We start from the raw sequence: 17,834 nt of genomic DNA on the forward strand, positions 1-17,834 counted from the left end.
CCTGTCTGTAAGCATATCATAGCATCAGTAATAGTATCTGGCCTTGGTATCTCCCCATGAGATGGATTCCCAGTTGGACTTGTCACTGGACCATCTTTCTCTCAGTCTCTTTTCCATTTTTGTCCCTTCCATCCTTGTAGACAGGAACACTTTTGGGTCAGAAATTTTGACTGTGTGTTGGTAATTCCGTCTTTCCTCTTGAGGCCTTGTCTTTCTACTGGAGGTGTACTCTTTGAGTTCCCTCTCCCAACTGTTGAGCATTTCATCCAAGGTCACTCCTATTGAGTCCTGAGAGTCTCACACCTCCCTCATCTCTGGTACTTTCTAGAGGGTCTCCACCAACCTCCTACGCCCCAAGGGTGCAGGTTTCTACTCATTCTGTCAGCCCTCTGGATTTCTCTCTCCCCATTCCTGATTCTGTTTCCCTTTTCTCTCTTCTCTCCCCTCTCCCACCCAATTCCCTATCATCATTTACCTTCCATGATTTTGTTCTTGGTAAGAATTACAGGAAGATATTTTATACTATTTGTGGCTATTGTGAAGGGTGTTGCTTCCCTATTTTTTTTTCTCAGCCTGTTTATCACTTGTATAAAGTAAGGCTATTGATTTGTTGAGTTAATTTCATATCCAGTCACTTTGCTGAAGTTGTTTATCAGATGTAAAAGTTCTCTGGTAGAATTTTGGGGTTGCTTATGGATTCTATCATATTATCCACAAATAATGATACCAGACTTCCTCTTTTCCAATTTGTATTCCCCAATCTCCTTTTGTTGTCTTATTGCTCTAGCTAGAACTTTGAGTACTATATTAAATAGATACTGAGGAAATGGACAGCCTTGTCTTGTCCCTGATTTTAGTGGGATTGCTTCAAGTATCTCTCCATTTATTTGATATTGGCTGATGATTTGCTGTATATTGCTTTATTATGTTTAGGTAACAGCCTTGAATTCCTGATTGCTCCAATACTTCTTCCCCCAAGTGTAAATCTTTATTGTTTAATAGATCATCAACTTCTCCAAACCTACAGCTGAAATTTCATCCTATTTCCATGTTGACTCATGAACAGTGACAAAGCTAACTAGAAGCTATATACATCAAAGAGAGCGAAGCTTTCACAGCTCACCTTCTTTCACAGGCAGAATATAAACAGACACCCTCTACAATGGACAATGGTTTAAGTCACTAAAGCACTTTATGGGATCTTGAAGAATGTAGACAAATGCTGATGCAGTAAAGACAAATTGAGAAGCAGTGCAACTCTTTAAGGGTTCCTGGTGCTGTATCTCAGACACTAGGTGAATCTTGAACTAACACCAAATGGAGATGAGGAAAACATTAGGTTGCCTTAGGGGTTGTGCACAGGAACCAAAAGCGAGAAAATACTAAACATCGCTGAGATCATCCCTCCCGGAAAGGACTTTACCTTCTAAGAGCTCTAGACTGGCACTGCCCTCAGTGCTCACATGGCTGACTTTATCCTCTGTGCTCCATTTGGCACAGCAAGTAGCAGTGCCTCCACCACCTATGATTCTGATGCAACCCCTAGAAATGGTCTTTACCACCTCATCCATGAATGACTTGGTTCCCCTGGTGAAGGCTTCATGTTCAAATGCCCTAACAATCTACTTAGCTTGAGCCATAGCCTCAGCATATTTCTTGCTGCTCTTAGTATCACAATCCAAGTCTAGCCAGCCAGCAGGTATACCAAAGGCCACAGCAGCTCAGCCAGGCTTGGCATTCTCATCAAATTTGTCAGTAGTGACATAGTCAACAGGCAAGGTAATCTTCACGTCATTTTTCTTAGCTTTGGACATGAGATCCTGGATAGTCTTGGCTCTTTCTTCATCATCTCTATATATTTGAGCACCTCAAGGAAGGAAAAAGCCATTCTGCCACCAATGATCTTCTCATTGATTTTGTCTAGCATATTATTGATCAGTTGGATCTTGACAGCAATTTTAACTCTTCCCAAGATAGCCAGGAAGGGTTACTCTAGATTTTCCAAAGCCTTGGCAAAGGAGTTCAGTTCCTTCTTCTTCAAAAATCCACCAGCCTTCTGTGCAGATTCACACCCACCATGGAGCAGTGGGCTCAGTGTCCTGTGCCAAAAGCATCATTGACACAGATATCTCCTAGTTTGGCCAATGAGGCTCGGAAAGCATCAATTTTGACTGACTCAGCATTAACTTTGCTCCGAGAAGTATCTTTCCCTTCTGTTCTTCCTCTATATGAAGTAGAGGGTCTCCAGTAGGATGACAGTCCCAGCCACTGGACTGGCACAGGAATTCTCTACTTCCGGGCCCACACAATCCTTCAAGAACAGAACATTCTTGCACAGCCGAGATTTGAGGCCTGCAGCAACTGGCTCTAAGGAGTACTTGTCAGGCTTGGGAACACCATCAGACTGGCCTAGTTGGCTCCTAAGAACAATTGACTTGACTCTATTGTCCAAGTGGAATTTGATGCTTAGAACAGCAGTCTTGATCCTTTGGTTATTTGTTATCCAGTTGTTCTTCATAGAGGACCATTGAAGTCTACTGTCATCATGACCCATTTCCCCTCCACATTCAGCTTGTCCAAAGTTAGCTTCTTAGAAAGTGACATTTTGGCAACACCATGAGGTCAAGAGAACTGGAGCTGAGGGAGAGGCTTTCCAATACTTTTAACATGAAGAGATGTTGTATGGTCTCAAATGCTTTCTAAGCATCTAATGAGATGATCCTGTGATTCTTTTCCTTTGAGTTTGCTTATATGGTGGATTATGTTAATGGATATTTGTATACTGAACCATCCCTGCATCCCTGGGATGAAACCTACTTAATTATGGTAAATGATGTTTTTGATGGTTTTTGATTCTGTTTGTTAAAATTTTTATTGAGTATTTTTGCATCAATATTCATAAGCAAAATTGATTTGAAGTTTTCTTTCTCTGTTGGTTCTTTGCATGGTTTAGGTATCAGAGTAACTGTGGCTTTATACAATTAATTAAATAGTGTTCCTTCCCTTTCTATTGTAAGGAATAATTTGAGGAGTTTTGGAATTAACTCTTTTTTGAAGGTCTGGTAGAATTCTGCACTAAAGACAGATGATTGCTTGTTCCTCTTATATTTGTTGTTAGAAGTAGTTGTGTGTGTGTGTGTGTGTGTGTGTGAGTGTGTGTGTGTGTGTGTGTGTGATTCTCTCAGGTTTGTTGTGAGATGATTAATTTCTTATTTTTTCTTTGGTATAGAGACACTCCTTGTGTTGGAGCTTTCTTTCTAGAATTCTCTGTAAGGCTGCATTAGGAGATATATATTGTTTATATTTTTTTCTTGGACTATTTTGATTTCTCCATCTATGATGATTTAGAGTTTTGCTGGGTATAGTAGCCTGCACTGTCTTTTGTGTTCTTTCAGGGTCTACATAACATCTGTCCAGGATCTTCTAGCTTTTAGGGTCTTTGTTGAGAGGTTTAATATAATTCTGATAAGTCTGCCTTTATATTTTATTTGGTCCTTTTCCCTTACAGCTTTTCATATTCTTTTTTTTTGTTTTGTGCATTTAGTGTTTTGATTATTATGTGACAAGCAGATTCTATTTTCTGGTCCAATCTATTTGGTGTTCTGTAGGCTTTTGTATTTTTATGGCTGTCTCTTTCTTTAGTTTGGGGAAGTTTTCTTCTATTATTTTGGTGAAGATGTCTTCTAGTCTTCTAGCTGGGGATCATCACTCTCTTCTATTCCTATTATTCTTTGGTTTGGTCTTTTCATTGTGACCTGGAGTTCCTGGTTGTTTTGGGCTAGGACATTTTTGTGCTTTGTATTTTCTTTGACTATCGTTTCAATATCTTCTATGATATTCTTCTATACCTGAGATTCTCTCTTCTATCTCTTGTATTCTGTTGTTGATTATTGCATCTGTAACTCCTGACCTCTTTCCTAGGTTTTCCATTCCTAGGGTTGCCTCTATTTGTGATTTTTTTATTGTTTCTATTTCAATTTTTAGGTCTTGAACACTTTGTTCAATTCCTTTACCTTTTTTGTTGTTTTTCTGTGTTTTTTTGATGGGTTTGTTTCCTCTTTAAGGGTTTCAACTTGCTTAACTGTGTTTCCATGTATTTCTTTTTTCATTAATTAATTAATTAATTAGTTAATTTACTTATTTCCTTAAAGGTATCTATTATCTTCATGAGATGGGATTTTAGGTCAGCATCATGCTGTTTCAGGTGTGTTGTGGTATCTAGGGCTTGCTGTGGTGGGAGAGCTTGGTTCTGGTGATGTCAAAGTATATTGTCTTCTTTTGCTTATGATCTTGTGCTTGGTTCTTGCCATCTGGTTATCTCTAGTGTTAGATGGTCTGGTGTCTCTATCTGGAGGCTGCCTCCTGTGCTGGTTTTCAGTAGATTTCCTGGAGATCTGTGACCCTGGCTGCAGCAGATCTCCTGGGAGACCTGAAGACTATATGGTTTTGAGAGAGAGTGAAAGACACATTGATCTTCTCCAGCAGAGGTGCAGACTGGAAGGGAATCTGACATGTGCATGGAGTGGAGGGGTCCTGTGTCCACTAGGCACCTTGGAGGTTTCAGTTGCTATGTTTATTTGGGCAGGTGTATTACCTGTTGTCCTGGCTGTAGTAGATATCCTGGGATACCTGCAGACTGTGCAGTGTTGAGAGTCACAGATATGCCAATCTGCCTTGATACAGGTGATCTGGTCTTGATCCCTGCCTTGGAAGGGAGATCTGGTCTTTTTCTTTAATTAGAGAATTTACCCTGTTTATGGTCAAGTGTAGGACCATGAAAGGCAGCCTGTTTTCTAGTCAAGCTAGGTTTAAACCACTGAGAGTCAGCAGATAACTCTGCAGGGAACGAAAGGAAATTTTCCTGCTCCCAGACTCTAGGCTCCTGACATGAGACCCCAGCTCCATAATTCTGTAGCCATCAGTCATGTATGACAATGTCCCAATCTGCTGGTATTCTGTCTGAACTCCACCACCACAGTTACCTGGCAACAGGCAGGTATGTTCCTCCCCACAATTACCTAGCAATAGCCAGATACGCCGGCCCACTATAAAAGGGGCTTCTTGCACCCTCCTCCCTGTCTTTCTCTTACTCCTGTACTCTTGCTTCTCACTCCCTCCACATTCCCCACCCCCCACACCCCACCCCCACTCTGTCCACAAGGCCATGGCCAGCCTCTCCTTTTCACTCATCACTACTCCCTGCTAACAATAAAAGCTTTAAAACCATAGACTGCCTCTTATCTGAATCCACCATGCTGGAGCAATGGAGCAGGTCTTCCTCTAAAGAGCACATCTAGTCTCATGCAGGAAGCCGTCACAGCATTTCCAGCCACAGTCTCCACCAAGCCAAGCTGCCTGCCAGAACAAACCAAGGACTCTCATCCCCATGAGACCTGGCTAGAGCTCTCCTTTCCCTCTTTTCCCTTCAGTTCTGGGTTAGATCCAGCCCTGAGGGTCCCCTACTCCATTCTCAGCTCTTTTGTGACATCCAGGGGTGTCTGTGTCCAAGAACTTTGATATTATTGTCATCTAGAGATTTTTTCTTCTAGTTTCTAGAAAGTATTCTTCTAGAAAGTATTCATTTCCACAGTTATACTTCTTCTAGAAAGTATTCATTTCTACAGTTATTCAAGTTTTCAAGTTTGTGGTTTGATGGTTTGTTACAATTATAATGTTTTTTTTTTTTGTTCTCTTTAGTGTGCCTGTGCATTTAATAGGGTTTATCTTTTTATGGCGATACTTTCTTTTTTATTTCTTTTTGCTCTTTCTTTAAATATAATTATAACACTTTCCCCTTCTCCTTTCTTCCCCCAAACTTACCCATTCTCTTTTAAATTTATGGTCTCTTTTATTTTTACTGCCTGCATATATGTATATACAAGTAGATTCCTAACTATAACTTGCTTAGTCTATGCTAATGATTTAGTATTGGACAATCAATTGGTGTGATCTTCAGTGGAGACTCCCCCAACCCCAATTTCAGAACACACTTAGTTCCCTGATGTTCTTTCTAAAAGATTGAGCCCTCATGAGCTCTCACTCACTTTAATTATGTTTTGAATGACTGAATTTTCTCAATCTTTACTCACAATGGAATATCTTTTTGTTTGTTTGTTTCTATTGTATACCATTGATAGTTATAGTAATCTTTATTGGTGCTTATTGTATTTCAGGATTTGAAATACATTTTATATTTCCTTTTGGTTTCTTGTAACTCTGCAGAGAAATTTGTTAGTAGTCTTATAAGAATATCATTATTATGGACTTGGTATATTTACCTTAGATACTTAAAAATTCTCTTTGTACTTTTCCATTTGACCCTGGAGTAGGTAGAGATTTTATTTGATCATGTTTACATGAGATTACATAGTCTTTTTAAAAAATATGTGGTCTGTAGACTTAGATTTTTCAAAATCTACTTTATTAGCAAGAGTTCTTAATATTTCCACCTTCCTTCTAGCCCACCATCCACTTGGGGTAAGAGAGGGAGATGGCTAATAGGACAAGAGGATGTGGACCTGTTTAAAAGTTTTTTTAAATTGGGGGGTGATTCTAATCTTTATTGTCAGCTGTCCAGTCCACTAGCAAATCACTAAACAGGAATCAGCAGTAGCAGCTTGATTCTGAAGAAACCACAAGACTCCACTAATTGGTAGGTGTCTACTGAAGTGGCAAGAAGCAACCCGAATACCACCAGAATTTCTTTGGTGCATTTCTTTCTAAGACGTCACAGCAAGAGAAGATCAATAAAGAAAGCAAGGTGAACCAATGCCAGAGCTTCATCAGTGGAAATCAACAAGTTACTTATTCACCAGAGTATAGTCCACTGTCTGTTGGGTTATATTTATATTCTTTCCAAACATTCCTCTCAAATGTCTGTTCCAGCAAAACATCACATGCCCTTTTACCAGAAACATTCCAGTAAAACACAACATGCTTATTCTCAGCAAAACAGCCTCTCACATATATGCTTATTCTCAGCAAAACAAGATCCTCTCAAAAGACAGCTTCCAGGAAAACATTATGCAACTGAGTCTCCAATGAAACCACAAATTCCCACTTTAGTGGTCAAAATATTTCCCCAAATTTTAAACTTTTAACTTTTTTCTCCTTAACTTCTAGCATTCCAGATTTGCAGATTTGTAATGCTGTTTCAAAGGTCTCAAATGGTTTCTTGGTTTCTTCTCTTTCTCACTCTTTTTAGCCTTCTATCTTAGTTTTACTGCTGTGAACAAATGTCATGACCATCTTATTAGGACAATATTTAATTGGGGGCTGGCTTACTGGGTCAGAAGTTCAGTCCATTATCATCAAGGTGGAAGAATGGCAGCGTCCAGGTTGACATGGTGCAAGAAGGCCTGAGAGTTCTATATCTTCATCGGAAGGGTGCTCAGAGAAAAACTGATTTCCAGGAAGCTAGGACAATGGTCTTAAAGCACACAACCACAGTGACACACTGGCTTCAACAAGGCCACATCTACTCCAACAAGGCAACACCTCTAAAGAGCGCTACTCTCTGGGTCAATCATATATAACAAACCATCACACCTTCCCTCTTCTTTCTCTTCTTTCTCTCCTTCCTTCTCTGTAACTTTTTTCTTTTTTGTTGTTGCTTTCTGTTTTTGAAAATCTTTTCATTAGATATTTTCTTTATTTATATTTCAAATGTTATCCCCTTTCCTGGTTTCCCCTCTGAAAACCCCCTATTCCATCCTCCCTCCTCTTGTCTCTATGAGGGTGTTCCCCAGGCCTGGCATTCCTCTATACTGGGGCATTGAGCCTTCACAAGACCAAGGGCCTCTTCTCCCATTGATGTCTGACAAGGCCATTCTCTGCTACATATGCGGGTGGAGCTTCTTTCTTATCTAGGCTCACTTGAAGCTTATGATTCACTGCCCCAGCTTCCCCAGTACTGTGATTGTGGATAAATGCCACCATACCCAGGTCTTGTTCTTTTAACTCTTCCTTTTAAAATATGGCTTTTAAGCTCTTTGTGAGTTTCACATAATGCACCCCATTCCCACTCATATCTCCATACCCTCATAGCCACTCTTCACCCTTGCAAACTTCCTTGCAAGATAAAATATAAAAGCAAACAAGCAAGCAAGCAAGCAAGCAAGCAAGCAAACAAACAAACAAACAAGGAAACAAATAGGTAAAAAGAAAGCACAAAAAAATCTCAACATGGAAGCTGTAGTATGTCATAGTGTGTCCTACAATATATCCTTCTGTCCACACATCTTTATTTGCAAATATTTATTGCAATGATATACTACCAATATCAAGATATATGGCTTCTGTAATATCATCAATATTGGATCCTCACTGGGCCTCATCCCCTTTATGCTGTTTTTGCCCTGTGTGATGGGGATCCTTAAACTTTGAAACAGCAAGTATTTCCTCTTCACACGTCCTCACCATTCTTGAGCAGATAATATAGATTTTGGGGTGGACTAATTCAGAGCCCTGGGTATGGGCCTAGGTGGTTCCTGAGCTGGGTGGTGAGCCTGCTGTCTCTTCATTATCTGCACTACCAGGGTAAGCTCTCCAGCATTGCTCCAGCCAGGTCACCCAATGCTGCCATTGGTCGGAGGTAGGGTCAGTTTTCCTACTGTCATGCCCTCAGAGCCAGCTTACCGGCCCACAGTCCACCAAAGCTGGCTTCCCTGTGCCTTCCAGTCAAAGTTTGGAGCCTACTCTTTGTGGTGTCACAGCCTGTGAGGGGCTGGGCCAGCTACCCCTATCTCATACACTCAGGGCTAGCTCACTCCTGCCTTTACCATCAGGGCCAGCTCCACTGTATTGCTCAGGTGAGGTGTAAAACGCATTCTTCCCAAGGCTGCAGCATACAGTGAGGAGCAGGGCCAGTCATGCACAGCCCCTGGACATCCCCAGAATCCCTGGTGGTTTCTCCAAACAAGGACATCCCCATATGCTTTGTGGTAGTGTGAGCCATGGACATCAACACTGACCCCCTTGCTGCTGCATAGTGAGGAACTCAGACATGGCCCTCAGTGCCAACGCAGGCTGGGACCTCACCTTGGCCCCAGATCATGGGCCTGGCCATTCATAGCAAGAGGAGCTACTCCTCTCCACCCTCAAGTTCTATTTCCAACTTTCTTCATAATGTGCAAGCTAGTTTACTTTTTTCTCTCCCTTTTGACTACCATATACTTGCACATTGTGGTGGCTCCTGCTGCCTGTTGTCCATATGGTGGGTGAGTCCTTGGGCAACATTGTCTATTTATACTGTGCAGCACAGTAGCAAATGAGTGTCTATGGCCTACCTGTGCCATGTGCTTGAGGGAAGGTCTATTGGTGGCATGGCTATCCACAGGTCTCTTTCCATCTTCTTCTTTCTGTAATGTGCTACCTAGATTTGATTTGATTATTTTGTAATGATTTTTATGAATCCTAAACACAAAAAACCTTATTCATCTATCTAGGAGTCAAGCTAGGATGAGCCAAGGACTGCCATCTGCTCTGCCCCTGACTGATGTAAGAACACCACCACCAACAAGGTGTCTCTTTGTCCATTGCTGGGGGTGTGTTTTAATTCTTTATTGGGTTTTTCCTACATTTTGAATTCTATGGAACCTGTTGCTTTCCTGTTATGATCCCTTGGGAACATCGCACTAACACATTCTCATACACACACACACACACACACACACACACACACACACACACACACACCCCTATGGTGAACGTTGTGCCTTATAAGTATCACATATTACTTTTATTTAATTGTCTTATTAAGTGACTTTCTTCTGAAGATGTATTTTAGGTATCAGCTTTATATGTAATGTTGGCTTGGTTCTAAGAAGCCAATATGAGCTGATTTTTCTCTTCCTTGGCTATAATTTATGAACATGGGTGTAGTTTTGGAGTCAGGTAAACTCACTCTGTAAGCAGTTCAGTTAAGTATGATGTAGACAGCAATAGCTGGTGAGTTATCTTTGTGTCAGGCATCCTGTAAGAGCAAGGTATCTCTTACTGTGTGAAGGGAGTTTCTTCAGATATTATTTGTTTTCCAGTAAATACATATTTTAAACAATTAGATAGTTGAATAGACAGTTAATAAAATCTTGGTAATGTAAATATTTGCTATACCAAAAGCTTTATAAATACATTTTCCTCCAATCTCAAAATTGAATTGCCCAATATTGCAAACAACAATACCCAGTGGAATGGCATAAAAAGCATTCAGTTAAACTATAGAAGACACAATCCATATCTAGAATTGATTGCTATTTCAAAGCTAAATTTACTTTCCTAGTCAGGGGAAAGTTAGAAGGACAAATACATTTGGCATAGCTTATATCACACACTCCTGTTTTTTCCATTACAGAAGGAATAATGGCAGTTTGTTCGTAGGTATAAAGGCAGTGTTCATAGGTATATAGTGATATCAGAGAAAAAAGGAAGCAAAGCAACCTAGTTTTTCTCCATATAATAGTCTTGGAGCTAATTAGTGTATATCACCCAGAATGCCTAGATGCACTATATTCTTTAAACCCAGAGAGCTACTCTCCATCCTTGGCTTAGGCGTCCAGTGTTTGTGGAACTGTGCCTTGGGAGCCAAGTTTAGACAGTCACCCACAGTAGGTCCAGATGGGTAGAGTTCATGACCACTGGTATTTTTATCTGATCCTATCTATTTATATGAAATGGGAGAGTTCTGTTTGTCTCTGGACAAATGTTCAGTGTGGAATTATGTTAGATACTTTCTATCTTCTCATATAATCCCAAACTTGTGAATTGGTAGGATCTATTTTGATTAGTTATCATTATTTAGTTCAAATTTCTGAGTATAGGTTGGATTTGCTATTCAACAAAGGATTTGCTAATATATCCAACCAGTCAGTTTACATTTTGTTGAATAGACTGGAGCTGTTTCAAGGCAATTGTGTCTAATTATTTAAATAATAACCACTCTGTCTCAATTGAGAGGTTAGAGTACACAGCGGTCAGTAGTCCAGAATGTGTTGATAAATCCATCTTAGTCAGTTTGGCAATTGATGCTCATTCCATATGGACTTTGACATGCCATCTTCTGTTATGTTGCATATCTATCTCTTGGAGTGGCCAGTTTGTGCATTATTTTAAAAAACATATTGAGCTTGGTTCCATTTTAACATAGATGTCTATAAATACCATTATTAACCTTATTTACAGGATTCTGACAGAGGAAAACAAAGCATTATGATATACAAAATGCAAAAATTATAAAGAAAAGCTATATATGTTTGTTTAGAATGTGAAAGAAGTGACAAAATAAAGAATTTGGTAGAAATGAGCCACACTACTTTCTCTATTTCTACTCCTTAAAGTAGGGGGAATAAAATGTGAAACCACATCTGGGGAGAGGAGTGTGTCAGATAAAAGGTGGTGACCCATGCTAATGGTCCATCAGATACTTCAATCTAAAAACTGTTTCTGGCCTTTTATACAGATAATTTTGACTAAACCTGAATCTATAAAATAAGTGGTCATGGTGAAAGTCCACTAAAATTGAATAGTACCTCAGAATTTAAGATTTCAGGAAATGTTATATTTGCTGTCATGTTTGTTCTTAGGTCCAATTTATTTCCTTGTTTTTTGGATTTGGTAAAAGTTATTGCTGACATTGTTTTTCTATATCCCTCTTTCTGTAGAGACCGAGAAGGGAAAGGACAAATGGGATGATTCTTCCATGACTTTCCTAAAAATAGCACCAAAGATTTACTTTATTTGCTTTTATTCATTTTGTTTCAAATTTTTGATTTAGTAGTAGAACTTTTGACTCTGGTGAATCTTTTATGCTTTTTGCTATAAAGTTAAAACCTTTTGGTTTCTGTACATGGTTTTTCAGAATTAAGCTCTATGTCTTCTTTTTTTTTCTTTCAAAGTACAACTTATAATTGTAAGAGTGACTCATTTTCTATTGTTATTACTTGCTCTAAATTAGGAGGGTTATATGTTGGAGTGCTGTACTGTAATTCCCTTTTTTTTCTTGCCAATGTGAAAGCATCACTTAATCTATCAAATAGAGATCCTTTAGAGTTGTGAAGTATGTCTTAAAAGAGATGACAATTTCTGAAGATAAGATGTACATGATAACACCTGCCTATTAAACACACACACACACACACACACACACACACACCTTCATACACCTTTAGCATATGATTGGACCAGAACCATTTTATGTTTGCTACCAAGACTGTAGAGGAATTTTAATCTAGCAATATAGCTCCTCTGTTAAGGGATCATATTCAAAGACATGTCTGTGAGATTCAGCTGCAACACAGACACAGCACACACCTTTAATCCCTCTGGCAGGAATACACACACACCCTTAATACACACCTTTAATCCCAAACATCTGGTAAGGGTAGTTTGTAGAAGAACATAGTCATGTTTGAAAGTGATGTTTGAGGGTCAGACAAACTGATAGATCAGAGAAAGATATGATGGAATGAGTCAAAGATAGGATGTGCCCAACTCTTGAGAGACAGGAAAGAAAGGTACTTAAGAGAGTGGCACACAGAAACATACTCACAAAAAGACACACACAGAAGGCATATACACAAACACACACACACACAGAGCAAGAGTGAGAGAGCAAGAGAGGGAGAGAGAATAAGAGAGTGAGAGAAAGAGCGAGAGAGAGCGAGAGAGCGAGAGAGCGAGAGAGAGAGAGAGAGAGAGAGAGAGAGAGAGAGAGAGAGAGAGAGAGAGAGAGAGAGAGAGCAGTTTTACCAGGACAGTTTTGTGGAGACAGAACAAGAGGAGTGAGAGGGTCAGAAGGAGATAGAAGGTTGGAACAGATTGCCAGGGGTAGAAGGCAAACATAGCAACTCAGTCAGAAGCCAAGAGGAGCCAGTTTGAATAATTCAGCTTAGAGAGAGGAGTTTGAGCCACAAGAGCTGAGTTAAACCAGCCATCCAGAGTTCAGAAAGAGCTAGAATGGGAGATTTTTTTTTCAGCAGTAAGCCTCCAAGATGCCAATTACATCTGGTGAATAACAGTTACTTTTACATATCACAGTCAACTATTTCAAGTGATTCCTGGAAGACGGATTCCAAACATAGAGATAAAATATCTATAATCATTGCCCCCAGATTAAATGAAATATATATTTCTAGCACCCTATTACTTCCTATGCCACAGCACAACTCAAGATAGTCAGTCATTCAGAACTGATAAAGTTGAAACTTGTCAGAACTTTACTAGAGTTCCATAATATAATACTGCTTAACATTAATTTCTTATCATTTTCAGTGCTCTTTTAAGATAATATTTACAGTTTGATTTGTTTCATGAGTATAGTTTTCCCTGTGTATTGGTGTGGAGGAGTAGCAGTGAACTAGTGAACTGTTTTGGCTGCCAGTGGGTCATACCCAAGAGCTCTCTGGATTAGTGAATGAAGGACACTCATACCAGCTAATTTTGGTAAGTGTTGACTAGCTCAGTGATTGGGCAATTCCAAACCTCGCCGTGGCTAGTACACACCTCCCTCCAGTATTCCTGGTTCAACACCTTACCTTCCAAATCTGTATTTTATCATTGCTGCACTGTTACCTCTGGGCAGCACCACTGTAGGGCTGCATTTCCTTTCCACCTACATTGTAGGATGCTTTCTCCCATGCAGCTCTTAAATCTAATCCTTCTTCCTCCAAGTCTTGGCATCTCTCTCTCTCTCTCTCTCTCTCTCTCTCTCTCTCTCTCTCTCTCTCTCTCTCTCTCAGTGGTCCCTTGCCATGGCAAACTAAAAGTCCCACCCATCTTCTTGCCCAGTCATTGGCTGTGTATCAATTCTTTATTGTCATTCGAAGGCAGCTGGAGACAGGGACCTTCAGGTCTGGAAGCATGGCTTTTGGGAACCAAAATAAGACCAGTATCAGAACCAATCCTGAACATGGAGGTCAAAGGACAACTGTACATACAAGTTGGTTCTCTCCTTCTAACATGTGGATATGGTGAGGCTTGGGATAAAGTGTTTTCTTGCTCACTTGTGTTCATTTGGACATTTAAAACATAAAATGTACTTCAATAATAATAATACAAAACATTTAGGGGCACAGGTAAGTTGTTTTTTAAAAAGTGTTTGAGATGAGTAGACATTCATATGCAGCTCTAAGATATAATGGAGAGTTTTTCACACATTGCCTTACTTTCTCCACTGGTCACGCTCATGCCACAAGGGGACCACCACTGCAGGAATGTTGCCATTATGCAGTCTATATGCATTTCATCTCCCAGCCATCCTTTATGGTAATGTTTCCCGGTCACTCCCACTTCCCTGTCACTTCCTCAGCTGGACCACTGTTGTTTTATTGTTTTGTGAATATTGTTCAAATCTTAAGAATATTTAAGAATCCTGTTCACATCTTAAAAACATGTAGTTCAAATTCTTAAGAATACTTAAGAATACTCCTCAAATCTTAAGAGTGCTTAATAATATTGTTCAACTAGTCTTAAGAATACTGTTCAAATATTAAGAATATTGTTAAAATCTTAAGAATATTGTTCAACTCTTAAGAATCCTGTTCAAGCTTAAGAATATCAGTCAAATTCGTAAGAATACTTAAGAATATGCCTCAAATCTTAAGAATAATGTTCAAATCATCTTAAGAATAATGCTCAAATCTTAAGAATTCTGGTTAAATCTTAAGAATACTTTTCAAATGCAGGTCTTTTCAATTTAACACAGGTCTCTTCAGAGTTGTTGGACAGAATATATTAGCTATTCATCCTGCTGCCAAGAGGTCCTCTATGATGTAGATAAATATTGACCTGTTGAAGAACAGCCGGAGTGTTTGCATTTCCATTAGCAATAAATTTGATGGAAAGCATTCAAATAGAGGTTTTCAAGTAAACACAAATCTTCATTTTCTGGAGCAAATATGTAGGATTAGAAATACTATATTATTGGTAGTTTGCATGTGCTTCTTAACAATATAAACAGGCATAGCTATACAATCCCATATATCCACAGCTCTATTTCTTGACTTTTCCACATTCTCTCCAGTATTCTGTATGTCTGAAACACTTTCTTGTGTTGTCCTTTTTCATAGGAATACAGGAAAAGTGCACAGTAAATTTACTCTGTATTTTCTCAGTGCAGATTGTCCTTTTCCGAGATGGAAGCATGTTTTTGTTCTGAAGCCTTTTTATTTTTATTTTTTAATAGACCTTCTTCTGTTAAATTCTTTTGTATCTTCAAAGAAAATCAGTTGGAATTAAAAATGGGAAGATGGATAGCGATATGGCCAGTGTTGTAATCTGAATGAAATGTCTCCCATAATTTCAGGCATTCGAATACTTGGTCCCCACTTGGTGGTCCTGTTTGAACAGTTTATAAGTTGTAGTTTTACCAAACCCAGACACTATTGTGGATGCCAATGAGTGCTTGCTGATAGGAGCGTGATATAGTTGTCATCTGAGGGGCTCTGCCAGTGCATAGCAAATACAGAGGGGGATGCTCTCAGCCAATCTTTGAACTGAGCACAGGGTCCCCCATGGAGGAGCTAGAGAAAGGACCTAAGGAGCGGAAGGGGTTTACAGTACTGTAGGAAGAACAACAACTTGAACCACCCACTACTTCCAGAGCTCCCAGGAGCTAAACCACCAACCAAAGAGTACACATGGAGGGACCTAAGCTACAGCTGCATAGGCAGCAGAGGATGACCTTGTTGGACATCAAAGGGAGGAGAGGTCCTTGGTCCTGAGAAGGCTAGATGCCCCAGGATAGGTGAATGCCAGGACAGGGAAGCAGGAGTGGGCAGAGTGGTGAGCAGGGGGAGGGAAGATTTTTCAGGGTGGGGGAACCAGGAAAGGGGACAACATTTGAAATGTAAATAAAGAATATATCTAGTAAAAAAATTTTAAAAATGTTGTGGTATTAACTGGAGGAAGATGTCATTGTGGATGAGCATTTAGAATATAGACTTTTTCTTGTGGTCATAGGCTTCTTTTTTATTTTATTTTATTTTTTATTAGATATTTTCTTTATTTACATTTCAAATGTTATCCTCTTTCCTGATTGCCCCTAGGAAAACCCCATATCCCATCCCACCTCCTCTGGATTACCAACCCACCCACTCCCATGTCCTGGCATTCCCCTACACTGGGGCATCCAGTCTTCCCAGGACCAATAGCCTTTCCTCTCATTGATGTCTGACAAGGCCATCCTCTGCTGCATATGCAGCTGGAGCCATGGGTTCTTCCATGTGTACTCTTTGGTTGGTGGTTTAGTTCTTAGGAGCTCTTGGGAGTACTGGTTGGTTCATGTTGTTGTTTCTCCTATGGGGCTGCAAACCCCTTCATCTCCTTGGGTCCTTTCTCTAGCTCCTCCATTGGGGACACTGCCTCATGTTTCAGTTTGAGAAATGAGCTCTAGTTTTCAACCTCCATCTCAGATGCTGTGTCTGCTGTCTGTGACCATGCTGTCCACAACATTATAGACCTTAATCTTCTGAAAACTGCTTTCTCTCATAAGTTATCTTTGTCATGGCATTTTATCATAGCATTGGAAAACTAATTATTATAGAAAGTTTCTTGAAACATTTGCCTGATATTTGATTCCCAGAGCCCATGTAACATTAGAAGGAGAGTACTGGTCCCATAATATTGTCCTTTGACCTCTACACCTGCTCTGTGGAGTGATCCTTCCATGATATACACACAATAACACTATTCGGAGTAAGTTGTACATAGCTATTCAGATCTATTAAAATTATTCTTTAATTTTCTACATACTTTCTTTTTTTTTATTCGATATATTTTTTATTTACATTTCAAATGATTTCCCCTTTTCTGGCTCCCAACTCCCCAAAAGTTCCATAAGCCCTCTTACCTCACCCTGTTCCCCCATCCATTCCTTCCCACTTCCCTGTTCTGGTATTGCCCTATACTGCTGCACTGAGCCTTTCCAGAACCAGGGGCTACTCCTCTGTTCTTCTTGGACATCATTTGATATGTGGATTATGTCTTGGGTATTCCAAGTTTCTAGGCTAATATCTACTTATCAGTGAGTACATAACATGATTGATCCTTTGACACTGGGTTACCTCACTTAGTATGATGTTCTCCAGCTCCACCTATTTGTCTAAGAATTTCATGAATTCATTGTTTTTAATGGTGGAACAGTACTCCATTGTGTATATATATATCACATTTTTCATATCCATTCCTCCATTGAGGGACACCTGGGTCCTTTCCAGCTTCTGGCTATTATAAATAGGGCTGCTATGAACATAGTGGAGCATGTATCCTTATTACATGCTGGGGAATCCTCTGGGTATATGCCCAGGAGTGGTATAGCAGGTTCCTCTGGAAGAAAATGTGCCCAGTTTTCTGAGGAACCGCCAGACTGATTTCCAGACCACCGGTACTGCAAGTGTTTCAGTTAATGCAGCCATACCCTGGCTTGACATCATTCTTTTCTCAAGTGGTTTCTATTATTCTAGCTCTTATGTCTTCCCACAAACACTTCAGAATAACCATAGACAGACATAGTAATAGAACCCACCAAGAATGGTCCTAGCGGCTATAAAAATACAACTCCAGCTCAAACGTTGAAAGAAGCTGCATTACATCTATATGTCACTTGGAAGAGAACTGACGTTTTTACTGCCTTCAGCCTTGCTGAAGCAAGGCTCATGCTTGCTGAGCATGCTCTGGTCCTTAATCATTCATGTTTTATTTGGAAATTTTTCTCTCATCAGTTAGTTTTATTACTGTAGCTTTTAGCATTAATCCTCTAGAAATATTTGATTTCACCCTAAATACTCATCTTTATAAGCAGTAAGATGGTATAATTTAATCTTAGAATTTGCATGTTTATC

The 17,834-nt window shown here is 39.7% G+C and overlaps 1 non-coding gene and 1 pseudogene across 1 annotated transcript; both read right to left on the bottom strand.

Moving 5' to 3' along the window:
- Nucleotides 1-1,382: 1,382 nt before the first annotated feature.
- LOC127682418 (phosphoglycerate kinase 1-like) lies at nucleotides 1,383-2,604 on the bottom strand (annotated as a pseudogene).
- A 6,801-nt stretch (nucleotides 2,605-9,405) lies between these two features.
- On the bottom strand, nucleotides 9,406-9,547 carry LOC127683884 (small nucleolar RNA SNORA48). The gene has a single exon (XR_007977670.1). It is a non-coding gene; the product is annotated as a small nucleolar RNA SNORA48 (small nucleolar RNA).
- Between the last annotated feature and the right edge of the window lie 8,287 nt (nucleotides 9,548-17,834).

This window comes from Apodemus sylvaticus, chromosome 4 (assembly GCF_947179515.1).
Source record: "Apodemus sylvaticus chromosome 4, mApoSyl1.1, whole genome shotgun sequence".
Taxonomy (NCBI): Eukaryota; Metazoa; Chordata; class Mammalia; order Rodentia; family Muridae; genus Apodemus; species Apodemus sylvaticus.